This window comes from Canis lupus, chromosome 11 (assembly GCF_011100685.1).
Source record: "Canis lupus familiaris isolate Mischka breed German Shepherd chromosome 11, alternate assembly UU_Cfam_GSD_1.0, whole genome shotgun sequence".
NCBI lineage: Eukaryota > Metazoa > Chordata > Mammalia > Carnivora > Canidae > Canis > Canis lupus.
In genome coordinates this window covers 44,604,322-44,629,812 of record NC_049232.1, presented here as the reverse complement: position 1 = coordinate 44,629,812, position 25,491 = coordinate 44,604,322, and the positions used below count along the sequence as shown (strand labels likewise).

At 35.0% G+C, this 25,491-nt stretch overlaps 1 long non-coding RNA gene across 9 annotated transcripts in view; it reads left to right on the top strand.

The window, feature by feature from the left end:
• Window positions 1-25,491, top strand: part of LOC111098070 — a 293,135-nt gene that overhangs the window by 143,496 nt on the left and 124,148 nt on the right. For 8 of the 9 annotated variants that reach the window (XR_005366846.1, XR_005366850.1, XR_005366847.1 and 5 more), the window contains 2 exons: window positions 2,281-2,529; window positions 5,436-5,515. This is a non-coding gene — a long non-coding RNA (uncharacterized LOC111098070). The remainder of the gene's footprint in view (window positions 1-2,280; window positions 2,530-5,435; window positions 5,516-25,491) is intronic. The other variant, XR_005366852.1, reaches the window with a different exon arrangement.

Genomic DNA, 25,491 nt, shown 5'->3' with positions numbered 1-25,491 from the left:
AAATATATAAACATAAGCCTAAGGATATAGATACACATACAAATGTCAGTATTGGAACACAAGTGAACTGTCAATGGAGATACCCTAAAATAAATACTCATCTGTTATTCTGTATTCCTCTCCATATCCTGTCCCACCTCTGAACCTAAGGAACAGCTAATCTATTTTCTCTTTTGATTTGCCTTTTTTGGACATTTCATATATCTTTGAACTATTTTTGCAACTCTTTTTGTGGCTTAAGATTACCTCAGAATAAAAAAGCAGTATTCACTTTTCTATCATATTTTTAGTATGTATTTTTGTGACTAATTTGTTCTGGTGTTTAACATAAAACATTAGATATGTCACATAACTATTATGAAAATAGAAGATGTAGAAATGTATATCAATTTCTAGTTTCCTCTGGATATATGAAACCCAAATTTTCTGTTTCAGGAGCCAGCATTTTAAGCACTCTCTGCTTTGCTGCATAATGCACAAGCATTGTCTTATTTATCTCTACATTTGCTCCTGTGGGTAGCAGAGTTTCTGGCAATTAATAGATCTTTGTTGAGTAAATACTACTATGGATGCATAAGTAAATAAATGAATAGGTGAATTAATCATTTCAGTTATATTAGTATAAAATATTGGTTTAATTGGCTTTCAAAAACAGTTTGTCTTATTTTTTTTTTAAAAATCATTTCAACGTCTTCTCAATAGTTTTGGTAATCAAAACATTTTAAATTTTAATGCTGATTCTCTACTGTTTTAATAAAATTATCTCATCTTATAGATAAGCCTCAGTGAGTTTACCTAAAAAATGACAAAAAGACTATATTCCTATACTACTTCACATCATTGTTGTGCAGATCTTGTGTAATGATGTACTTTTTAAAAAATCATCTAAGGAATTAATACATAAAGACCTGTAAATTGGGAGATAATGTTTTCATATGATGGTATGAAATGTTTTTAAACATTGTTAATGCATTCCTGTATGAATCAGCTCAGAGTACATAGCAGTAATAAACAGTTGAATTTTCTTGAGTAATATAAAACTATCCTCAGACTTATCTGGCTAACCCAGATGGGTCCTAAAAGAAGATTCTTGCCATAGAAGAGTCTTCATTTGCACATGTGAGTTCCTATTGATGTCAAAGCAAATATCAACCAAGAAAAGAAGCTCTTAAACTATCTAACTGCTCAGATGTTTGACACAGGATTCACAGGGAAGAAGGATAAAATAAAATATAAAAATAGGTCTCACGGTGTTTTAGAAACGAGTAGACATATGTTTAAAAAAAAAAAAAAACCTCCAGGAAAAAATGGCCTTCCAACATGAAACAGAATTAAAGGTACAGGAAGAAAAGCAAAGGAACCACGATAAAGATAAGTCAGTTTAACTATAATTGGTATCAAAAATATATATGATGAACAGAAAAGGAAGTTTTTGCATAATTTCAATCAAACAACAAAGCAACTCAGTCAGTGTCAGGGTTACTAAGGGTTCCCAGAAAGGAAGGATGAGGGAAGCATTAAAGAAAATGGCCTAGGTACCAAATGATTCTCCATATTAAAATGACTCAAGGGCACCTGGGTGATTCAGTCAGTTAAGCATCTGCCTTCAGCTCAGGTCAAGATCCCAGAGTCCTGGAATCAAGCCCCGAGTTGGACTCCTTCTCTCCCTCTTGCTCCTCGTGCTGTGTTCTCTCACTTTCTCTCTCTTGCTCTAACTCTTTTTCAAATAAATAAATAAAATATTTTTAAAATAGTAGAAAGACCTAAAATTATTACTGGCCTAACATAATCTCATTGTATCCTGAAGAGAATATGGATGAGGCAACAACAAGAGGGGAGGAAACAAAAGGAAGTGGTCTATTTTTAATATCTTGTAAGGTTATTATATTACATTGTCAAGCTATATACTGAAGCTTGAAAACCTCTTGGATACTTCACAACCGTTGCTGTCCTCATTGAGAAAGTCAGTGTTTTTCTTCAATAACATATTTACTAATATACATTGCTTTGCCTGAAAAGGGGAAGAGGTAGTTAAAGGTTTTCACTTAATGGAATATTTCAGGTAATTCTCAATTCCTATGAAGAGAGAACTCCTAGGTATTGAACATCAAGAAATGCAGAGAAAGGGAGTTCAGTGTCTACTTGTAGTGGCTTCAGAATATCTAAAGAGAAGTGGATTGGAAAAGGCAGCCTTCCAATTTGAAGGATTTTATCAAGGGATAAGGTTAGAGTCTGTCTTGAAACCATGTTGGCATAATAATCACATTTTTATTTATACAGGATGTTTATTTTTAGTGAGTTTGGATGCCTGAGATAGACACAGAGGCCACAAACGCTTACCACCATCAAGACAGTCATTGTGCTGCTAATAATACAAAAAGTTGAGAAGAAATAGTAATGGAAAGTAAGAAGATAACTGTAGAAGACCATATATGGATAATTGAATAGAAGCATTCTGTGCTAAAAGAAGATTGAAAAATAAGAGATTCTTAGGTGGATGAGGGCCATCTAGAGACCCTAATATAGGAGGTAAGAAGGGCTTTAATTAGGGGTTAAAGATTAGGTTAGACTGGAAGAAGTAGAAGAGGGAGGCTTTCTTAGGCATCAGCTTTTGAGAAAAAATTATTTTGATAGAAATCTCCCAATCCTTCCAACTACCACATAGTAGGAAGTGTACCACTTATCTAGATATGGGGCTTTGTTCGAGTCTTTGAATTCAAGCAATCTGTATCCAGGGTGCTTGAATCTTGCTACAGTTCTTTGCAGGTTGAAAGAACTTGTGGACCACTTAAAGTTCGAAAAGTGTGCATGTGTGTATGTGTATACGCCTCTATTATCTAGCATGTAATAGTTTAGCAAAGAAGTGACACTTTTATCTCATTTATCAGATCTGGTCCAATAGACTGTTAGTGACTTTTCTGGAATATTCTCTGGTCTATGGCCTAATTTAGCAAGAGAAACATGCCTAGATGTTATGAATTCATGCCCCAAGGACAGATGGAGACAATGGACAATAATAATATATATCACACAACCCAGATGTAATACATGGTGCTTTAAAGTTAGATATTTGATTGAAAATTCTAACTGCACCACTTTTACTTGAGTGACCCTTGGTATAATCATCAACCATTTTTGACCAAAGATTCGGCATTAGTGAAATTAGGCTACTAATTACATTATAGAATTTTTATAAAAATTAAATGAGATCACAAGTACTGAGCCTTGAATAGCACCTGAAATACAGCAACATCAATGTCTTTTAGTTTTCTTTCTAATTTTTAGTAGATATATTGCAGAGTCTGTTAAAGAGAACATGAAATTCTGTATTCCAAGATGTGACATATATAAATAGTATAAATAGGGTAAATTGTAATCTTTTCATATAAGCATCATGGGAACTAGCTACCATTGTCTTCTATGAGATGTTCTTTTGTATTTATAAGAGGTAAATCAGTAGGCAAGTATATCATTCATCTGCTGTGATTTTTTTTATGACATATACAAGACATATAAATCAATATCAGGGCTGGTCAGTTTACTGTAAGTCAAATGTGATATTGCCGTAATGTCATGGCATGTTTTATTTGAACTGCCTTTATATTGTCTGCCTTTCCTTCACCTAATTGAACTTTTACAATTCATCAAATATCATTAATTTTCTTAATCTCCTGAAGAACTGTTTAGTTTCTATTTAAGGTATCAGTCTTAAATTGTACTCTGCTCATCTCATGATTTAATGATTTCCTTGGGTAACACACTGAATACTCATGGACTTCATTTCCCCATCTGTAATATAGTGTTCATATTAGCCCACCATAGCATTAGACTTGTAAAAGATAAACAGCCTAAAACATCTTCAGAATATCTTGGACTGTTCCTTTGTCATTGACATTAATCCTATTTAGGGGCTTCATGTTTTAATTTTGTAGCTGGATTTTAGCATCTATTACCAGCAAGTTCCAGAAAATTTAAAATTAAAAAATAAATAAACATCTAAAATAAACCTCTGAAATGTCTGGAATACGGTTGTATTTATATATTGATTAAAAGTGAGCAAACCAGTTTGTTTTGGTTTCTGGTTTTGTTTTCTTTTTTCTAAGTGAACTATAAATCTATCATTGCTTTTGTTTCTTTGAAATTTGGGATTGTAACAATCCTACTGCAAACCTTCTAATCTTGGATAGGGATTATTTTGAATGGCCTTTAGTTTTTCCTATATTCTCTGGTGTCAATGAATGCTCAGCACTTATGATTTTAAATAGTTAAGAGCTTAAGTCAGTTGAAGAGCCAGGATATTGTAAAGAGAGCCAGAAGATGTGGGAGAGAAAGAGAGAGCTATGGATTAATTTAACTATAAAAACATAGCAATTCTGGTGTAAAATAGGAGGTAGAAAACACTCCCCTAGCTTCTATTCCTTCATATAGAAGAAGAGGGAGAAGATTTCCTCTGGTGGCTAAAGTGACTATTTCTTTTTTAGTTGTTGTTTTTAAAGATTTTATTTATTCATGAGAGACACAGAGAGTGTGAAAGGCAGAGACACAGGCAGAGGGAGAAGCAGACTCCATGCAGGCAGCCCGATTGTGGGACTCGATCCCGGGACTCCAGAATCACACCCCAGCCAAAGGCAGGTGCCAAACCACTGAGCCACCCAGGGATCCCATAAAGTGACCAGTTCTGAAAGAAAAATAATAGTAGGGTTTTTGATAGAAGAGAAGAGTTGCCATGTGGTAGACATTGAAAAGAAGTTTCTCTTTGGTCAATTGAAAGTGCTATTGTTTACCATCTGGGAATCAGAGTAAGGTAAGAGGATTTTTGAGGAACCTGTCTTTTCTGAGGAACCTACAGCTATCTGAAGAGCTGATAGAGTATGCAAACCTTCACAGGTTGAAGTCTAAGCTTCTAAAAGTCTTACAATTTGTGGATAAACTCAAATGGAAAGCACCTGGACATCAGCTGTTTTGAGGAAAAGGTGCAGGATATTCAATGAGGAAATTATCAGTTAATATATCAACCATTGAATATATATCCTGTTAATTATACTTCCAAATATACCTTGGCACCAGAAACTGCTGGCAAAGTGTAGTTATAGTGCATGGGGGAGAACTACCTTATTTAGCTTAATAACTATCTCTCAGGTGTAATGCAAACCAAAGTGGTGTGGTAGTAAAAATACATATATAACTTCAAGAGTCATCAAAGATACTATATTCAAGTAGGATTTTGTGGTGTTTTTAGAGGTAATTTTTTTCCTGGGTGCTAGAGTGATTTCCAGAATGTAGGAACTGGCTTACATGCTTCTACATTCTGTGTGATGCCTTACTATTGGGTATGTCATGGTTGATGATCAATAAATACTTAGTAATTGATATTTAGTAATTGATAGATTAGCTCTTCATTCTCTATAACCTAAGCCTATGTTTCCCTCACTTAGATTCAAATACTGAACTCCTGGCATCTCATCAGGACATTCCATTTGACTTTACCTGGAAATGGAGGAACGCTTGCAAAGAGGTAAAGCTCTGCATTTGTGTTTTGCTGTGCTGACTTGAGGAGCCGGATGGGTTTGCAATAATATGAACACATATTAATTGAATATTTAATTAGAGGTATCCACCAGATAATAAGGTATTACTTGCTGGTTTTAAAGATAGGGAAACTGAGACTAGAGAGAGTAGAGAATTTGTGTTAGCTGGCATAAATGCTGCAAAGTCTTCAGTGTTCTATAATTTTAGCACTGATTTTCTTTTTGGTAGTTCTGTCTTCAACTCTGGAGCAATTTTAGACTCTCAAGATCATGATTAGTCATAATTTAAATTGCATGGTGATAGCTACATATGTTATTTAAGATATTTAAGCTTTGTCAGTGGTCCTGTGTCCTATCTGTAAAATGGGAGAGATCATCTTAATCTTTTTTTTTGAGATCATCTTAATCTTATAACCAGCTGGAATCACTAGTTAGAAGATGTGAAACATCCTTATTATTCCAGAAGGAAAGCACAGAGTGCTTTCTGCTAGGTGTTAAAAGCAGGCTTTGGAGGGGGTGGTCATCCTTCAAACCAATAGCATGTCTTTGTAAACGGGCCTACTACTGAATCAAAGATTGTGCGGGTGTGGTATGATGAGAGCCTCTTTCAATTTCCTCCTGTGCTGCCAACTATTTAGTCTGAGGCTGTTTACACTTCCTTGGATATAAATGATTTTATCTCCATTGCTGACAATGTTGAATTCAATGTCCTTCTTTTTGATACAGTATTTGCTGAAGAAATTGTATTGATTTACAGAGTCTCTCTTCTGTAATTCCCCTAACATCTCAAGGCCTTTTAGGTTAACCAGTTTCTTTCAAACACCCTTCAAGACAAAAACATATTGGTTTTCAGAATCGCAGCAGGATCTGGCAATGCAGGAATTGGTGTTGGCCTTAGTAATTAATAATTTAAGTTTATATAGCTATCTTTACAAATTCACTTCTAGCATCATTTAACTTTTTATACCCCAATTTTTTTAACCACCAATAGTTCTACTTTTTTATTATGTATTTTGTGTAGACATAAAGGTGAAAGCAATGATTTATTTGTCTGAAGTAAGGAAGAAGCAAGGGAAATTAACTCCCTCCACCCACTCTCCCTTTAGACAATCAATAATTCCTGTTCTCATCGGGGGTTTAATCATTGCCTGTCTGGATTATTGCAGACTTCTTCTTGGTCTTCCTATCTATGACCTCCCTTCTCACTAGAGAGTTCAAAAACTTTGGCTAAATTCATCTTGCTCTCCCCAAAACCATATTACTAGTCTTCAAGTGTCTCTCTCACTTTTGGAGCTAAGTTTGAATTTCTTGATTGTGGTCAACCTAGTGGAAACCAATTTAATTTTCTTCTACCCTGAAGTCAGAGTGCTTTTTAGTTCATCCATTTTCTGTAAGTCGTCAAAAGTTCTTTAAGAGAGTTTTCCAGATGGTTTGTTGAATGTGAGGAGTGACTTTTCAATCATATTCTGTTGGTAAAATGTGACTCTTAAGTGTGAGTTTAGCCCAGAAACTATATAATATCATTTCACTGTGGACATACTGCTGCCAATAATGCAAGCCACTCTGAGTAAGCATCTTAGCAGGATTGTAGGATGCTTTTTCACATTTATCATTCAAATTGGCATAACTCACATGATCATGATGACAGCTTGCTGTCTATAATATATTCACCAGAGCTGCATTGTTTTGAATTTAAACATCTTTTCCCCTGCTTTGTGTTCCTTTGAGAATACTTTTGCATAATATCACTTTGCTCAAAAACAAGGGGCAGGGTTATAGGTCACTAGAAAGATGAATTAGAAAAGGGAAGAATAGAAGAAAGGACAGAAAGGATGAGTCATATACCAGATACTCAGGAGTCACCCTTGCAGTTGATGGGTGACCATCTAGAATCTTACAGACTCTACCAGGCTTGTTCTGGGCTATCTGACCTACACCTACTGATATTTCCCCTAGGCTTTATTGATGAAACTACCTTTTGTGTGCTCTTTATTGAATGTATTTAATCAACAAATATATAATGAGGTAATACCACATTCCTTATATTATTCTGAGAACTATACATGGAGTGATGAACAAGGTAGGCAGACTTTTCTAATAGTGCTTGCCATCTAGAGAAAATTGAGAGTAGGGATTAAAACAGAACATAAATATGCAAAACAACAAATATACATGGTGACTCAGATTATGCTGGATGCAAGGAAGGAAATAAAAATAAATGAGGGTGTGTGTCACAAAGTGGCAGCAGAGATGTCCCTTAGATCCCGCAGACGGAAGAGGCCTCTGTGAATGGGAGAACTGTCAGCCAAAACCTTGGTGATGAAGGATCTTCTGTGTGAAGAGTTGAAGGCAAAGCATTTCAGGCAGAGGGAAAACAGCAAAAAGGCCCAATCAAGCAAAGGCAGGTGAGAAAATTCAGGCATCTGGGCTTTTAGGTGCAGTAGGAAGAATTTCAACAGAAGACTGTGGTTATCAGATTTACATTTTAAACAGATGACTCTGGACTATCTATGGAGAATGAATTATAGGAGAGCAAGAATAAAAATCAGTGTGGGCTTTTCCCAGTCCCTTGCTAAAACTTGACATCATCATTCCTAGACTATTAAACTGACTTTCCCCATATTCAGCAAGAGTTAAATTAATTCCTTTTGATTCCAAATATTGCAGGATATTATTGTAGTTTCTCATGTGAGCAGAGGTGGTTTTTAAAACTATTCCACAAGTGTTTGTTAATTAAGAGTCATGAGGTCACTGGGGTGGCCTTGGAGGCTTCTTCCTTTAATCTGATTTATTTATTTATGCTTTGCTCTGTCCTATAGTTTGGGTACCCAGAAGTTTGTGACTAAATTTCACTTGGGAACCACTGGTGTTAAGACATTGTGTATGGCACCATACCTGGGTATCTTTTTAAGCTCATTTCTTGGCACTCACCCCTGCCTGCCCCCCCCCCCCCCACCCTGGTACTTCATTCTAAACTCCCTCCTCTACATAATTAAGTAGAGTTCTCAGAATGTAGCTTCCAGTTTGGCACTTCTCTGCTTTGTACTTTCTGTTCTAGGTGATTGGAATGTCTTCTCATTGGCAAATGCCTTTTCAGCCATTAAAACTCAGGGAAAACCTTTCTTTTATTCTCACTCTTAGTTTGTTCTCATGTAGCATTTTGCAAGGACCATTGTACTAGAATTTATGTCTTTATAATCCAATATTTTATTATTTATATTTGTTTCCAAGTTTTATTCAGTTCCTTGATGATGGGAGCTCTTCCATTTCCATTCCCTATAATAGTGTCTAGCACTTAGAAGCTGAGAAATATCATTGATTAAAATAATCATTTAGTGTGTAAATGAATAAAAGATCTAATCATTTAAGCATGTTTAAGCCACCTCGTGACTATATACTATCAAACTGATAATACTTGTTACCATTGGAATTTTTATTTTTTAAAGCCTAGGACCATACATAGAAGAAATGCAATGATAGAAATAGTAGATGTTACTGGTAGAAATGCAAGCACTTCAGATTTAAAGGTTAAGTTTGTTATTGTCATTCCTGAGTCAAGGCCTCCATCTTAGCCTAAATAGACCTATAAAAACAAATAAATAAAAAGGAGTTAGTATTTGGCTTTTAAATATATCCTTATCACTGTATCTGCTACATCTTAATGTTAAACTTGATAAATATTAGCTAAGTAATAGATTTCAGCAGAGAAGTGTAAGACTTCTACATTGAAAACTACAAAACATTGCTGAAAGAAATTGATGACCTAAATATGTGGAAGACATCCACTGATCATGGATTAGAAAAATTAATAGTGCTAACATGAAAATATTTCCCAAATTGATATACAGATTTAACACAATCCCTATCACAATTCCAAGAACCTTTTCTTTTTTTTTTTTTTGAAATGGAAATGCTATCTCAAAATACATATAGAACTGCAAGAGATCCAGAATAGCTGAAACAATTTTGCAAAACAAGAGCAAAGTTGGAAGACTTACACTTCTCAATTTCAAAACTTATTGCAAAGCTACAGTGATCAAAACTGTATTGGCATAGTTAGAAATATAATCAACAGAATAGATTTGAGAGTCCAAAAATAACGCCACATATCTCTGATCAGTTGGTTTTCCTCAACGGTGTGAAAGCCGTTCAGTGGAGAAAGAATTATGTTTTCAACAAATGGTACTTAGCCAACAACATACAAAAAAATCGAGTTGGATCCAAACCTTGTATTGTATATGAAAATTAACTCAAAATGGATCAAAGACCTAAATCCTCAAGAAAAATCATAATATCTTAGAAGAAAACAGGATTAAATCTTCATGAGCTTGGATTTGGCACTACATTTTTAGATAGGACCTTGAATTTGCGAGCAATAAAAGAAAAACATAGATTTTACTTCATCAAAATTAAGAACATTTGTGCATCTAAGAACACTATCAAGAAAGTGAAAAGACTGCTTGCAGAATGGGGGAAAATATTTCCAAAACATACATCTGATAGAAGTTTATTCCTTACAATATAGAAATATATCCTAAAACTCAAAAAAAAAGTCAACCCAATTTTTGAAATGGACTTAAATGTAAATTTCCCCCAAAAAACATGTACAGATAGCCAATAAACAGTGAAAGGTGCTCAATGTCAGTACTCATTTGGGAAATGCAAACCAACACTACAATGAGATACTCTGTAACATGGTTATAATCTTAAGAGAAGAAAGGAAAGGGAAATGTGAGTCATGACCTGGAGAAATTAGAATTCTCACACATTGCTAATGGGTTATTAAAATGGTCTAGTTGCTCTAGAAAACAATGTGTCTCCTCAAAAGTTAAACAGAATTATCACAAAAATCAGAAATTCCACTCATAGGTATGCATCCAAGAGAATTGAAAACACGTGTTCAAACAAAAAGCTTGTACATGAATGTTCATAGTAGTATTATTCACAGTAGCAAACAATAGAAACACAAATTCCATCAACTAAATAATGGATAAACAAAATGTGGTATATCCATATGATGTGATTCTACTTAGCCTTAAGAAAGGATGAAATGTTAATTCCATACAACATGTATAGAAATTGAAAACATTATGCTAAGTGAAAAAAGCCAGACATAAAAGACTACATGTTATATGATTCACAGTTTCTCACTATTTATGTAAAATTTCTAGAATAAGCAAATTCTAGAGACAAAGTAGATTAATAGTGGTTTCCAGAGACTGGGGGGGGGGGTAGGGAAGAGAGGGGGTTAATGCTTAATGATTATAAGGTGTCTTTTGGCAATGATGAAATCTTTAATTTCTGGAATTAAAGATTTTATTTATTTATTTATTTGAGTGAAAAAGAGACAGAGATAGCAAAGGAGATAGCAAGAGAGAGCATGAGCGGGGAGGAGGAGAAGCAGGCTACCAGCTGAGAAGGGAGCCTAATGTGGAGCTGGATCCCAGGACTCCAGGTTCATGACCTGAGCCAAAGGCAGACACTTAGCCAAATGAGCCACCCAAGACCCCATAATGTTTTTGAAGTTAGATAATGGTGGTAGTTGTACAACATTGTGAATATACTAAAAGCCACAGTGTTGTATACTTTATGATGATTAAAGTCATTTTTATAAGGCATTTTCTAGAGACACCATTTTATTCCTGTCTACATCTTAGTATTCCACAGTTCACCATTCACTTGATCACTTTTTTTTTCTTTCTTCCCAACTGAACTGGTGGATTTTAATGGCAGAGACTATTTTTTAAATTCTCTGTTATCCTATCATTACTATAGAAGATATATATTTATTATTTTCAGATGTGGGAAGACATTTCAACATTTAAGAAAATGCTTAAATGTTGTTCAGTCATTAAGGTTACTAGTATCTCACTATATTTGGATTTTGGTGTGCTAGATGTTCTTAACTGGAAGTATGCCTAAAATAAGTGATTTTTTGGATAGAGCAGAGAAAAAAATATTGGAACTGCTTAAATATTGTTTTATATTGTAAATTATTTATATTGGATTTAGCTGAGCCAGTATTTTCATTTTAGGAGAGAAAAAAGGAGAAGGAACCAAAATTTTCAAATAAAACATAATGGAGCTGATCCTAACAATCAGATGGGAGTGAGTTGTTCACATTTTGGAGGACCATTAACTCTTTCAAGTCACTAGAGGGTCATTTAGTGCATTGAAGCTGACAGGTAATAAACACAATTTGAGCACAGGAGTGGTGGCATCCCTAGTGATCCGCCAGTCCTGGCTGGTTTCCAGGACTGTGGAAGCTCAAAGAAGAGGGGCAAAACAAGCCTGATTACAGCTGTCAGAGAATTCTCTCTCTTTGACTGTGGGTAGGCAGATTTCCTCTACCCATGTAAAAGCCTGCTTGCATATGTATAACGTTTCCTTAAGATGACTTGAGGATGATCCATATTCCAATGGAAAAATAATAATATGGAAGTTCTCCATTATTATTAGTTAATTTCTATTTAAAACAAAGGTTTTGTCATCACTGTCATTCAGTTTCCATTGTGCTTTATAATATAGAATACATTTAATTTTTTTCATTTGACAAATATACTTCAAGTACTTATGATTTGAAGGCACTGTGCTAAAATGCTTTGGGGAATGTGAAGATGAAAATTTCAAGATCCCTTCACTCAAGGAGTTTTAAATTTAGTTGGAGCAATAAGCCATTATGCTAATAACTAAAATACACAGAAATATATATTGATAGCTGTTAACTGGCAAGAGTCCAGGGATGTTTTTCAAGAGATGGGATTCAGAGAGCCGCTAGAAAGAGCAGCATTAATAAGAAGTAGAAGTGTCTCTCTAATCAAGACAAAAAGATAGGACTTGATGAGAAAAATCAAGTTGGCATTATAGAGAAAAGAAAAAGACATTTTTTCCCTTTTCCCTTTCTAAAGAAAGCTATAACATCTCAAGGGTTGATATCAAAATAACTCCAAAGACCAAACATTTTGGTAATGGTTGCGGTACTGTTTTCTGGAGAACAAGAGAAGATGGCCTCAGCTTAGACCCTAGAAAAAAGTGACAGAGAAGGAATGAAGCTCCCCCCCCCCCCCAGGAGTGGAAACAAGTCTATGGATTAAAAATTTAATAGCATGAGGTATTTTCAAACCTGTGTGAAAATTCTGGATCATAATTTTTTGCATCCTATTTTGAAACTGTAATTCATTTTTTATTCTAAAAGCATCCCGTATTTATAAAATCCTCAAGAGGGAGTGGAGGAGATAATGAAGTCCATATGGCAAAATTCCATTAAATAATTATTTGAGGGATTAATGGAATAGCATATTGAGATGGCTGCTACATTTATAAGAGACACACAAAAACAATATGGTAAGGACCAGAGGTCTTGCATTGTAAGAGAATGGATCCAGGATGCAGAAAATCTCAGTTAGCAGCCTGTCTGTTTTACTGTCTCCAGCCCTAACACTATTTATTCTCTTCTCTATTTTTATTTTTTAAAAATTTTTTAAAGATTTATTTATTTTATTTATTTATGATAGAGATAGAGATGATAGAGAGAGAGAGAGAGAGAGAGGCAGAGACACAGAAGGAGGGAGAAGCAGGCTCCATGCAGGGAACCCGACGTGGGACTCGATCCGGGGACTCCAGGATCGCACCCTCGGCCAAAGGCAGGCGCTAAACCGCTGAGCCAACCAAGGAATCCCCTCTTCTCTATTTTTAGAAAATGTTAGGAAAAGTGGTTGCAATATCTGCCAGCATTGGAAAATAATCCTTGTTGGAGTTATAATAGGCTGAACACCAGTTATATACAAATATTTTTCCCCCATTATATACAATATTTTTCCCCCATATTGAAGCATCTGGGATTCTTTTGTTTGTTTGTTTGTTTCCTTTCCCTTGTAGTGCAGTCCCTGTATAACATTAGATAAATTGCTAACACTCAATTTTTTCCCCAAATCTAGTTACATAGTAATATTAGTACTTTAGTTTCATGCAGAAAAAAAATAATTAATGTATTTAAAGAACTTTGATGTTCTTAGATTAAATGCCTATATATAGAAAGAAAAAAGGAATATCAGCAATTATTTATCTAACCTTAATTAGGTGATAGAAAAAAATAAGCCACTGAAAAATTAAAATACCATTTGGAGAAGTTGCATTTGTGTTTGTTTCTAAAGTGTTGTTTATGCTATTTATTTTTCCCTCTTGGTAAATGTGTCATTATAAAAATCATTCAGAGTTGTGAGCCATTCCTAGGGGAGAATTAATTCACTGTATCATCAGAGGGGTTTACTTTGTTGTTACAGCTAGGAATGTCAATAAAGACTTGACAGAGGAATAGATATTGAGCTGGATCTAGAAGGATAAATGATAGATAGGAAAATTCAGGCATAGTCCAAGGCATGTGTGAAGGGCTAGTGTTATGAGAGTCTGGAAAGTTTGAAGAATGGCCAGAAAAAAGTTCAACATTGCTGAAATATGTGGGTAAATAGCAAGCAATTAGAGTTTGAAATGCAAATTAGATTGATAACCAATATTAAAAATCTTACATGTCTCACTAATACATTGGGAGTTTATTTTATAGATAAGTGGCATAATTGAAAAATTAGCTAGGGATATGATCAGGTTTTAGTTTAGTGCCAGTAGAATGGGTGGATCTGCCCACCTAAGAAAGAAGACAGGAGGTGAGTGCTATAATCATTGAAGACTTTGATAATCCTTTGAACAAGAGAGTCTAGAGATATTTACAAATGTCCCAGAACTGACTAGATTGGGTGACCTTTTGAATATGAAAGTGAAAACATGCCAACTTTGAGAATGCAATGCAAAGATCACTCAGTTTGTTGCTACAATTTTCTACCAAATTCTCTTGTCTAGATATAAAAATGTTAATAAAAGCAAGAGACACATACTGCTCGTGTCTGTTGCCAACAGAATATCAACAAACAACACAGTTGGACCAGATGTAAAATCAACTGGAAATAAATCTAGGAAGCCAGTTGTGACTGTTATCATATTTTTCCTAGTTCTCTTTCTCCTTTTCGCACATCTGTCATTCTGCACTGTTGTTAAACAAAACAAAACAACAACAACAAAAGAAAATAGAAGAGGAGCATTTTTAGTGGGGTAAAAGCCAGTGGAATTTGTCTTTTCAAATAATTTCAGTAACTGAAAAGTCTTTTACCCTAACAAAGTGAAACATTTCACATTTATTCCCATTATTTTAAAAAGAACAAGTGATTAACTTAATTTCTTCCATTACTAGAAAGAAGAAATGGCAGGAGTGGAGGGCAGGAGTATAGAGCATATTATGCTCACCTGTCTTTTAGTCTCACCTTTGTTTGACTTCATATTTCTAATTTTTTTCCTCTGACCTAAATATTTGTTAATCATTGCTCTCTGCTTTTCAGTTTGCTTTCATATGATTTCAAAATTTTTTCAGAGGTGAAGTTAGAAGTGCTTTTTCCAAGGCTACAAGGACAACAACAAAGACAAGTAACCCACGTCCTATAACAACTTGGACGGGGACTTTCACTTTGCAGACTTCTAGACACTGTGGCTTTTAAACAGAAGCAGAACAGTAGATTGAATGGATTACTGTAGGGAGCTGATAAACACTGTGTAGCCACTGTTACATTAACTTGCCCAGATTAACCTGCTTATACAATTATATATTTCTTGGATTCAGGGTATGATTTTACCTACTTTAAGCCAATTTACAAAGAGATAACTTCATTATATTACTGTTTATTGAACAGCATAAAGCAAAATAAAGAACAAAAGAAAGAACCCCTCTACAAAAAACAGAAGATATAAACAAAATAAAAAAAAAAAAAACCCAACAACCCTTTGTGGTTGCCTTATATCTAAAGAAAATTATATAGACTCACCAACTTGGTTCTACAACTCATCCTCCTAGTCATCATCCCTTAAATGAACTTGAATGGGTCAGGTCTGTTTAGTGAGCACTGTTGAACAGTATATATGCTATCTTAGAACATAATGTTATATGGTATATATTCATAAGTGTCTTCTAAATTAAAGCACTCAAGACCCAACTCCCTTGACTGAGTAGCAATGGCAGTCTTAAGAATGAAATTCAGAAAAAAAAAAAAAAGAATGAAATTCAGCATGGTGCCAGATTGTGTCAGACATAACTGGCTGATACCACTGCAGCTTAACATTCAGTGACTAAAATTTCAAAAATGTACTAAATTTTACACTTTTCAGTAGCACAAAAATAGAGATTCCTAAAAATGTGGAAATTATAAGTACCTTGATTGTTAGAGACTACCTTATGTTTTTAACTTATGATGTCTAGACCAGTAAGAACATGATTGAATTTTGCTTCGAGAGGGATAGCTGGTCACTTTTATTTTGGAATCTGATGATTCTTTTTCTGGCCTTTGAAAAATATATACAGTGGTGGCTCTTATTTAGCTGGCAAAGACAATGGACAGGTCTTAGGCTCAAAAATCTCAGTATTTGGAGATGATAGTCTGCTTCACAAAGTACGTCTATTTCTTATTTTAACATGAGGTAAACAGAAAAGCCATATTTGTATAGACCATGGCTCGGCAAACTACACCCTATGTGCTAAACCTCTCTTGGCCTTTTCTATACATGGTCTGTGAGTTAAAGAGCGTTGTTTACATTTTTATACAATTGGAAAAAAGAATGTTTTGTTCTTTCACATGTGAAACCTAAATAAAATTTGAAATCTTATGTCATTTACAATGTTGTATTGGAACAGAGCCATGCCTCTTCATTCACATATTGTCTAATAAAATGTCTGTTTTTGCTACAATTGTGACAGAGGATGGCCCACAAAGGCTAAAATATTAACTCCTTAGCACTTTACAGAAAAATTTGTTGGCCCCTGATGTATATTGATCAGGGTGGAATGGAAAAGGGAATGTGATGCCTCCAAAATGTGATGGCTTCAGAGTGAAATTCACAAGATTCTTTTATTTGCAGAAACAACTTTTAAATGGAAAGTAACCAGTGGTCTCCCAAAGAGACCCAGGCCTGTCCTGGCTTTCTGAAGGGCCTTGTCAGTAAGAGCAGAGTACTTTCTCTTCTAATGTAGCTGAGAGTTCTAGATTTGACAGGTGTTTTCTCTTTTCCTTTCTCCACACCATGGCGTTAGTGCAGTATTTGTCTTCTCAGCACCCAAATACAGATGCGAACACAGAAATATAAAGCCTATCGATAGGCAGCTTTCTTGAAAGAGGTGGGAGTACAGAGTACATAGGAATCCTCAATTTAGCATCCACAGCTGTCTTTATCAAAAACGATGCCCCAGGCATCAAATTTGACAGTTGTTGTGTCTGACATAGCTATTTTTATCTGTGCACATGCAGCAAGAATATGCTGCTGATACCACACACAAGGAGTTGTGCCATTATAGATTGTGCTGGAAAATATGTTTGGTTTAATGAACCTTGGAAACATTGTCAGAATTGGATAAACCAAAGGCAAGTTATTATTATAACCATAGGATATTCCATTTGCCAGTTGTTTTAGTTCATTTAGTAGAAATATCACCAAACTGAGTGAAGCAATCAGTCAAAATGCTATTTGGTTGCATGTAGACCAAAATGTTTAAATAGATTTTCTGCTTTTAACTAATCATCATGTTATCCATTCAACTTTAGGTTCTAAATAGTCTAGTGATCCTAGAAATGGGAAAATGGTCTGGAGAAGAGGGATGCAGTCTCAGGAGTTAGTGGAATTCTTGCTGTACATTGAAGAATGTTCATATTTTTTTTTAATCTAGAATAGAGGGTTCTGGCATTAGCAAAAAGCATGAATGCTGTCAGGTTTAGAAGTGAATTGTAGTAAGAGGGTAATGTGGCAGCTTAACTGGTATAAAGCTAGTTTGTCAAAAGAATAAGAAAAAAAAAACTGTTGGATAAAAATTATGAAGTCAGGTAATAGAAGACCTGGAAAGTCAGCAAAGGAAGTCAGAAATATGTGAAATTAAGATGGGAAATTGTTCTATACATCTGAGCAAAAGTGATATCTGATAAAAGCATTGTTTTAAGTCAGAAGGATGTGAAAGAACAGAACACAGAACACTAATATTGAGAAAGGGAACCCAACATTTGGGAATCACACATAATCATGTTTTTTTAGCTTACATTTGTTATTTAAGCCTAGAAATCACCAGCAACAGATTCAAAACCATGAGTGGTTTCAGAATCTCCTGTTTTCCCCATCACACCACCTTTTGTCAAGTTTGACTCTGAATATCAGCAATTCCCCAATGCTAGTCTGTATGCTCACCCTGTTCTCTCTCCAATTTCTCCTGCCCTCACGTCAGAAAACACAGTTGTGTCTAAATACCTCTTTGCCTATCTCCTTCTATTTACTCACTTTATGATCTGCAGTAGAGCTTGAAATAATGTATTAGTCTGTCCTCTGTTTTGAATGATGATCTCTTGGCTTTTGAGATAACTCAGGACTCTTTGGAATCTTGGGTTAGATTGGTCGTGATCATAGTCAAGTAAAGGCTCAAGCTGTAGGTCTTTCAGAGGCACATCCAGAAACACTTGTAGAGAGGTGAGACTTATGACATGAAGAAATGAAAGCATGAGATGAAGTAAAAGATATTTGGGAAGGCTTGCTGGAAATTTAAGGTTCCATTGGCAGAAGAACTAGGATATGGAAAGAGAGATTGTTTGTCAGGAAGAGAAAGAGTAGTTTATTTGAGGCATTCCGTTTTGAAGTGGCAGGACACTCCTTTTTGAGGTGGCAGAAGGAGACTGTCCAAACAGCGAGACCCTGTAACCAGGTCTGGAGTCAGAGGGCAGGATGGGAGATGCCATTTTGTGGTTTATCCATTTGGTGACAATAGTGTGTCCTTTAAGATGATGATGCTTTTAGATGCTGATGATGTGGGGGAAAACACTGATGAGCATCTAAAGAAGGAATATGAGAAAAGAAAAGCAATCAGAGAAAGAATGAGAAAAGGAAAAGTCAAAGATGTAGGGAGCATGTTCAAATATAGTACTTATTGATTTACTTGGTAGAGCTTAAAAGACACATGGCTAGAAATAGGTATAGAATTTTTTTTTTTTCAAAATACAGAAGTAGACATATTGTGGCTCAGGGACACCCTTTGTGGCTTGCCTAGTAACTTTTGTACTTTTTTCCAACACTTGGAAGATTACTCTGGTAATGAAGGATCCAAATTTTAAATGCTTACCAAGGAGAAAGTAGTAACAACTCACAATAATATGTTCTTACCTGATGTAAATAATCTTTATTTCATAGCTTTTAGTGTGCATAATAAACCCATCAGAGAGGTGTTATAGTCAACATTTTACAAATGAGGGAAATGAGATTAAGAGATGTAAATATAGGGATAAACACTATCCAATGCTTAGATTTAATCTTAATATCAAAAGGAAAGAACACTATATATGTAGATATGATTCTGACCAGGGGTATTTTCAAGATGTGCTAATGAATCTCCTAGATGTTATTTACTTTAGTTCTGATATTTCTGTTTGCAGAGTAACTCATCTACAGCATCTGATGTTTTCCTCTGAAACAGACTGAGTCCAGCTTCCATTTTAAAACTAGTTCAACTTAAAGATATGCTTGTGTCCTTACATGGTTGTTGTGACTCAGTCACTTTTTGACCAACTTCATGATTTTATTGCCCACTCTATTTATTTTTTATTTATTTTTGTTTAGTGTTTTAATGGCCCCAAAATATCTGTATGCAGTATACATCTGGAAGTTAAATTGCCATCCTTCTTATCTTTTATTTTTTGCCCTTCTTTGAACAAAAGGCTTATTTTATGGTCAAATCAATTAGAAATCTTTAGTATGAAACTGTTATCTCACTGACATGAACATAAAAGATATTATGGAAATATTCGCTGATTCTATTATAGCTGCTTAGAGAACAGAAATTAGATTTGAACTGTAATGAATATTTTTTGTAAGTATGTGCTAACAATAGTTTTCATTACTTTAAGAATGTGGATCGAATTTGACCTATTTTAGGAGTGAGTTTATGATCTTATGGAGTTATGTTGTTTCTGCCTTTGTTTGCTTTGCAAGAGATATTTTTTTGTAAACGAAAACCATTAATTTCTTCCTTTATCCAAGCATTTATGTGTGCATATGCTTGTAATTTTCACTCAAGGAGTTATCAAAAACTTGAAAGTGTAACTTTGAAATATATCATTATAAAATCTTAAAGTTGAAATGAGTTTTGTAGACTATGTTGTCTAAATTGCTTATTTTACAAATAAGGCTATTAAGGCATGCAGTAACAGGTAAAATGTGTTCAATAAGCCAACAACCAAGCTGGGACACAATGATCGCTTCTCATTTACAGCCAAGTACTATTTTTGTAAAAGAACAGAAACAAAACACTGTAATTTTTAAAATATTTTTTGTGGCCATTCATACCCCTATAGAGATAGTGGAAAAGTATGTTTTTCCAGCCTTTAATTTTTTTCTTTTCCTACTCTAATATAAGAGGCATTATCTCTTTCTGGGTAGAATTCCTAATCAACTCTTCAGTTTCTCTCCTCTTTCAGTTTGATTCATGTAATTTTGGATATTTTATATAGATTAAATAGGAACACTGAACTTGTTTTAAAAAGGGAGTTGTTGAATCCTTGCCATTAGGGTCTGTTCCCTTCATTAGGGGCTGTTAAGTTAATTAGAATATATACTTTTATTTCCTTTTCAAAGATCCTACCAGCTCTTTTATTTTCTACTATAGTATTGAAGGTTAAAAAAAAAAAAAAAAAACTCTCCTAATTTTATTCACTTATAGAATATGGCCAATGAGAGCTAGACATATTTTGATTGGAAGAAAGCATCCTGTTCCAAAACAATAAAATAGATTTTGTCATCTGTAGATAAATTACATTTTAAAAATTGGCTTTCAATCATCAAGGACTTGATACTGTCTCTGATAACAGCAAATTAAATAATTCAGGCAAAACTTCCAAATGAAATATATTTTAAGGAGCTAGAAAATACTAGTGAAAAATATAAGAGAATACAAGCAATGCTAAATAAATAATAATAGTAAAAATATAATGCTAATTGCCTGATTAAGACTCAGAAGATGATATCAATCCAGACATTTAGCTTCTTTTAGGGATTTTATGTTAGTTGATTAGTAGACTTTTTTTTTTTTTTTATGATAGTCACAAAGAGAGAGAGAGAGCAGAGACACAGGCAGAGGGAGAAGCAGGCTCCATGCACCTGGAGCCCGACGTGGGATTCGATCCCGGGTCTCCAGGATCACGCCCTGGGCCAAAGGCAGGTGCCAAACCGCTGTGCCACCCAGGGATCCCTAGACTTCTTGAGGTCAAGGTATCCCAAGACAGAGTGGAGGGCTTTAAGTATGATGTCATGGTGTATTACCTCTTAGTTTTGGTTGGACTGGAGTAAGAAGAATGAACCAGAAGTAAACTAGACCTTGAAAAAAACTTTAGACCAGCTTCAGAGCTTTTGAATGGTAAGAAAATTTTCAGTGCTGAATTTGGATTAAGATGATCTGGGATTGTGACCTAGGTACTTTGCAAAACTATAACACATCATTTCCAGAGAATTATAGTTCATATTTGTGATATATACACACATACACACATTTTATATATATATATATAGTATATGAGACATACTAAAAATTATTTCTTGTTTATCTAAAATTTAGTCTTAACTGGGAAACCTGTATTTAGATAAAATAACCCTATTTTTCAGTCTTATGAAATCCATGAAACTGATTTGTTAAAATCTACCCTTACTGATCAGCAACCTCTAGACAAATGCACCAAATTTGACTGAAGGAAAATTACATTTGCCTGAAACTTTTTGTATTTCTGCAGAGGCATCAGAACACTTCAGAATGGATCTACTGACTCTGATTTCATTTGTCTAAGTAGATAAATTCTTGGTATTGAACTTGTCTCCATCAGCATGACAGTACTTTTTCCTGATTTAATTTATAGACCCCCTCCCATTCCTAAGGAAAACTACTGTTTAAACAGAATAAGTATGAAGGTAATCCAGGTCATCCTTATTTTAATAAGGGCTTCAAGGTCAATTTTTGACAAAAAAAATATTACCCTAAACTGACCATTTCCTCTTTTCCCTAATTCATTAATTTGACTTGACTTCTAGAGACATTGGTGAAGGAATTGATCTTCTATATGAGAACACAGTGGTAACATTATCTTACTTGATGCATCTGTCGCTTACTAACACTATAGTTTTTTTGTTATTATTTTTGTTTTTCTTTCCCATAGAATACGTGATAGAGCCTTACACAGAGACATCACTAAAAAGGATTAAGAAGTAAAGGCCATATCTATATTGATTAGAATGACACAATCCAATTAATTGGCCATTGCCTGTTGCCTTCAAATTAGTACTATTAAGAACCTCTGGAAAAAATCTGTACTAATTGAAATTTTTTGGTTTAATTAAACTCAACACTGAATTAGGATCCAAAGCTTGCAGCTTTAAGTTGAGGCTTCTCCAGTACGGAGCTGGGACTGGTGTCAAAATAGTTGTTTGCATTTAGGCAGATTTTCTTAGGGATCCTTTATAAAGGCTGAAGAAAATGCAAAGGAGTACTGGTGATGATGATGATGTTTATTTTGATGGTAACACCACCATTTTGGATACTACGACCACTAGGGGCTTAGACAGTACTGTCTCAGCACTTTACATATATTTTCCTCATCTTCATAAAAACAATATAAAGTTAGGGATTGTCACCTTCCATTTTACAAATAACAAAATGAGACTCTGCAAGGCTAAGCATCTCGGCCATATTCGTAACTGTGTCATTATCTGCCCTAAGTCACCTTCTGACTGAAAATACTAAGGTATTATTCATGTTAATATAAATGAACTAGATAAAGTCAGTATTTGTACTGGTGCTCTTGGCTTTTATTTATGTCTTTGTTGTACATTTTTCAATGTTAGATTTATAATCTTCTACATGGTTATGCAGCATTTAGGAAAATATGCATTCAAGTAAATAAAGTAACACAACTAATGGCTAATAAATGTTCCCAAACAAAGGCCCTGAATAAAGATTATTCCTAATTTGCATGTGAATTGGTTGCATGCAAATGAGTGTTCCTAAGGCACTTGAAGATTGTCCTTTAAAGTAGGTTAACCATTCCATCCTGTTTCTCTTATGTTGCCTAATGCACATTGTTTTCTTTGAGGATCCAAAGGTTGCATCTAGAGAACACTGGAGCAACATCCCAGGGCTCTAGAGCTACTATTCACCATGGATCTTGAGTTTTTTGGTGAATCTCTTCCCCTCTTAAGACTTCTGTTATCTCACCTGAGAAATGAAATAATTGTCCTAAAGTAAGTCTTTCTAAGTGTTTATAAAATCATTGTAACATTTGTTTAAATGCAATTTTATGAAAAATTTCAACATATAAGACAGATTAAAGATAATACTACTTTTAAGGAAGTGTGGCTAGGGAAGGTTTGATCTTAAGGCCCCCTGTGAGGCACGTGCTTTTGCTCTCTCTCTCTCTCTCTACACACACACACACACACACACACACACACGCGCGTGCACACACACACACATACACACTGAATTAAACAAGCAAGAAAGACTTTATTATTGACTTTCAACAGAGATCAAGACTACTGCAATAGGGGAAAGAGACTGACATCAGCTCTCCTGAAAAAAAGAAAAAAAAAAAAAGCACAAGGGTTTTTAAGCACTGGGGTACGCTAGTGGCAAAGTACTGGAGAACATGAGCCATTCCTGTGGGAGGTAGTCAATGTGATTAGGCCACCTGTTAGTTGGCACTTCATGGGTTAGGATGCTAGGCTCCTACCCTCCTGTAGAGACTATGAGAGAGGGCCCCTGTCTTTATGATTATATTTCAAAGGTATATTTTCCAGGTTCCTTGAGTAAATGATTAGCAGGGTATAGAAGATTTACATGTCTAAGGGGCAAAGAAAGAATTTACAGTTGCAAGTTTTCTTTTAAGATTTATTTATTCATGAGAGACAAAGAGAGAGGCAGAGACATAGATGGGAGAAGCAGGCTTCTCACAGGGAGCCCAATGTGGGACTTGGTGCCCCGACCCAAGATCACTACCTGAGCCAACAGCAGATGCTCAATCACTGAGCCATCCAAGCATCCCTACAGTTGCAAGTTTTCTAAAGAAAAAGCTCTATAAAGTGAGAGATCTGGGGTTATAATCAGGAAGAAAGCTTCCTCACGTTTAGTGGAAGGGAACCATAAGGCTCTAAAGTGTACATACACACACAACAGTATAGTCGGCAAATCTCCAGCCTTGATGTTTTCTAAGACTTCTTCCCCTGCCAACAGCTATAAGCCTGTGAGTCCTCATCTGTATTTTCATAAATTCCAAGTGAATAAGTCAAAATTAATGAGTTTATATGCCATCCGTACTTAGATTCCCTATAATTCCATGTTTAGTCATTGATTTTTTTATGCATTATATAAAAGTTAGCACTCTTATTTTAATAAGTTTGTAACTGATTATTTCTTAAATTGTCTAAATGTTATAAATAAAATTATCATGAACTATTTGTTGTTGATATGATATCCTCATATTTCTATCATACCCACCCTATAGTATCTGGATAGCTTCATATTACGTCAGTGTTTCAGAAAAATTTAAATTCTAAACAGTATTAAATCCCAAATCTATGGTTCCCACGTCAATTATAATTTAGTCTCTTGGCACATCTGGTTGTAGTGTTTTCTATTACTGTATAGACTTATATTTATGCCTTAATATACATTTGCCTTACAGCCCAGTTATGATTCCTATGAGGGCCATAACTTTACATTCCATGATGCTTGTTTTAAAATTCTCAGCCATAAAGTTGCATTAATATATTTTCTGTTGCTGTTTCCTTCCTTTGTTTTAAAGAATATGTAATGGTTATGTGTTTGTCTTTTCCTGCTTCATACCAAAATGTATTCCAGAATGTGATTCAGGGTTATATTTGAAATTCTCACCTTCATAAGTAAATACATGTGATTAATCCTGAATGACATGAGGGCCAACCTGCAAGAATAATTTTACATAGGTCACACATAGGGCAATGCTTTCATTCAGTCAGAAAATCTGTTGTCAAAGCAAATATTTAGAGAGTTAGAAAAAAAAAAAAAAGTCCCTCCCCTTGAAGTGTTTCTGTGTAGGTGAGGTATTATAAATAATCAAAACCAATACAAGTAAATGGTAAGAAAAACATTGTTATTTGGAGAGGTATGATTTACAACCATGCCTCTCAAACTTTAATGTGTCCATGTATCCTTTTGAGATCTTTTTCAAATGCAGCTTGTGATTTAATAGCACTAGGTAGGACCTGAGACTCTGCATTTATAATCAGTCTGGCAAACACTCAGATTTACCACAGACTCCAATACTCCCAAGTATATTACAACTGGCTAGTTACACTCATTTATCTGTCTGTCTGGACCTGGTCATTGGCGTTTGTCATAACTGCTACATTAATTAATGTAATTAATCTACATTCTACCTCCAAGTAGGTCTCCAGCTCAATCTACCTTCATCTTCTTGTAACCAATTTGACTCTCTCTCTCTCTCTCTCTTTCCCTCACTCTTTCTATCTTTCACATAGCTCTACCCTTTTTTTTTTTCATTGTGAGCAGACACTCCTGGCTCCAAAGATAAATCTGACTCCCAACTTCCTACCCCATCTTCAGGGGACCGCATCTGTCTTACAAAGTGTTTTTAGTACCTACCCCTACGATCATTGACCAGGATGGCCTTAATATCTCCCTCAGCTTGGCAAACTTTAGACAGGCTTCTTCCTGATTATAGCATCTGATCTCACTTTTCTTAGAACTTTTTCCCTGTGACTTATAATTGTAAAGACCTGAGTCAAAGTAGCATTATGCAGAGGAGGTGAAGCTAGGGGAGAAATCATGTTGACATGCTATTTCTCATCTCTAGTCAAGTAAAAT